The sequence below is a fragment of the Pinus tabuliformis genome, chromosome 7 (genome assembly GCF_031772625.1).
Source record: "Pinus tabuliformis cultivar Carrire ecotype Pingquan chromosome 7, CPIR1, whole genome shotgun sequence".
In the NCBI taxonomy this organism is placed as follows: domain Eukaryota; kingdom Viridiplantae; phylum Streptophyta; class Pinopsida; order Pinales; family Pinaceae; genus Pinus; species Pinus tabuliformis.
Genome location: NC_142293.1, coordinates 1,829,626,899 through 1,829,629,581, shown reverse-complemented (window position 1 = coordinate 1,829,629,581; position 2,683 = coordinate 1,829,626,899).

Here is a 2,683-nt window from a genome sequence, read left to right as displayed (position 1 = left end):
CTCTTCTCGCCTTATTTGTATGAACTCATATTTTTTCCTTTTTAGTATCTACTTATATAACTTTACATTCATCTTCTCCTTGCTAGCCTTTTTCAAGGTTCTCCTTATCATTTTGCATTCCTCATCAAACTAAGCATTTAAAGGAAAACAATTTGATTCTGATTTCCTAATTTTTTCTCTTTTTCACTTCTCAAGTGCACTTTGAATTATATATGTTAACTCATGTTTGTTGAAACTTTTGAATCCAATTTTATCCTTCTGAATTAATCTCTCTAACATTGTCTTGAAGATAGTACACTTTTCTTATGTTAGAATGTTTTTTCCCCTTGATAGTGATTACTGAGAGCATTGGTTTTTCCTCCTATTTTGTCTTTCTTCTAACCATGACAACTTTATATAAATTGGGTTATGGTTTGATTTTAACTCCCAAATATGCTCTCTAATATTAACTTTGTCTATCTTTTCTATCAAGCTCTGTGAACAAATCACATAGTCAACGACACTTGCCCCATTGTATGTGTTGCAAGTGAACCTCTGAAACCTTTTCCATCTATCTAGACCATTTCAAATAATTAAGTTGAAATCACCACACAACGTAAGAAACTCCTCTCCAAAATGATTGCTAACTTTGTCATCCTCTAAACACCTCACCCATTGGGGATTCTTCTCTTCAGTGGGCCAAATAGGATTGTGATCCTCTTTTCAACAAAGAATACTAGCTTGTTGATTTGTTGTTCTAGCATTGAAATCTCCCAATAAAAGAACTTATCCTTGCTGAGAGTATGCAGAAATATCTTGCTTTAAAGCTAAATATGGATCCTTGCTATCTAGCCCCTTATTTTTGTAAGTTTTTTAGTCTTGAGGGGAAAAATAACATGCTGCAATTCTTATGTGATTCTCATTCTCTAATATTTTGAACCATAAATATTGTTTATTTGCATCTTCTTTCATTAACTGAATGTGACGACCTTATTTTTCTTTCACTAAAACTAGTATTCCCCCATACCCTTTGCCATTTTCTACTACCTTGTTCCAAATTGCTAACTTCAAATAACCATCAAACATTTGCAACCATCATGTCCATGAGTTTCCGTGAGACAAATATGTCTCTACCTTCTGCAATAGGCCCTAACCCAAGTCCCCTCCTCCAAGGGTAACCTCTACAATTTTGACAAACTAAACTTAGGTAGACTAGGGTAGGATTTGACTGCTATGCAGTTTAGCACATAAGAGTCAAATTTGATTCTTCACCTCTTTTCATCCATACTAATCTTGTTGTTTTCCTCCCTATTATCAAATTCTCTTTTTTTTCTTTACTACCAGCTTATTGCCCTGTTTTTCCCTGAGGCCCACACACTACAATAACTGCTTTACCATTGTACAACCATGCCCTTTTCCCTTCATTTCTTACTACTCTAATTTTCTCCACTTCTTCCCTTCTCTCCTCTTGTTGCTTGTTGGTTAAATCTTCATCTAGGAAGAAGTGTGAGCCTTTCAAGAGTTTCTTTCTTCCAAAGAGATGGTGTTTGTCTTGCACACTTTCCATGGTGACTTTTATGGGTCGAGGTTTCTCTTCACATATCTTCCCCACCCTCCTTGCTTGAAACTTTTTCCCTTTCCAATGTAGTTTCTCTTTCAAAAAGTCTCTTGTCAAATTGAGAGTAGTTTCATTCTTCCCATAATATCTTATTCCCTTGATAATAAAGTTTGTTTCCATGTCATTTCTTTCTTTTTGTTCTCTTTCATGTGCTCTACGAGCACTTGCATATTCTTCTTCCTTCGTCCTTATGTAACCATTAGTGTCTTCATCTCTAGCTTTGATTTCCTTTGGATCATCTTTCCTATTGTTCTTTTTTTCCTTCTCTTTCAAAAGTTCTGTTTGCTAAGATACTTGTGTATCTACCTGAGTTTCTTTAGAAATTATCACATCCTTGTTTATTGCTATTGATTATTTCATGGTTTGCCATGTTGTCTTCATGCTCTGCCACTCTTGTTTTCATATCTCTAGAGCCTCTTGTAACATTGTTACATGTTCTTTTAAAATTCTATTATCTTCCATTAAACATCAATTTGCAAATGTGATCTCTGAAATTTTGCGGCCCCTTTCCTGTTCTTCGGCTTTCAAAATCTCCATCCTTGTCTTGTCCTTCATCAGTTCTTGGGCGTAGAGATCCAATGACCAAGTAAGAGGTGTATATGTGGGCCTGCAAATGGTTGACTCTTCTTTATTTTTGCTAATCTTATTTATTTTCTCTCTCTGGAAAATTTTTCTTCTTCTTTGTTCCCATTTAAGGTGAGCAAGCCTATGCCTTAAAATGCCTCAATATTGTTTTGCATTGACCCAAATGATTTGTTTCCACAAAACTTGAGATTTCATTGCCATTTTTAAAATGAGTCAAGAAAATTTGGAAAAAAAATTTGAAGATGGTTTTTTATTTTTTTAATATTGAAGTATAATTTTTGTTTTTAATATAATTCTTATTAAATTTAGAGATAATTATTGGTTGGATAAAGGGGACAATATGAGTTCCCTTTATCTCATGTTAGGCTAAGAGGTGAGTGGCTTCTTCATCAATTGTTTTTTTTTGGGTGACTAGGATGGCGTGTGGGACCTTTAAAGTAATGTAGTAGCACACTTAATCTATGGCACACTCACACAAGATGATATATAAAATTATGGTTC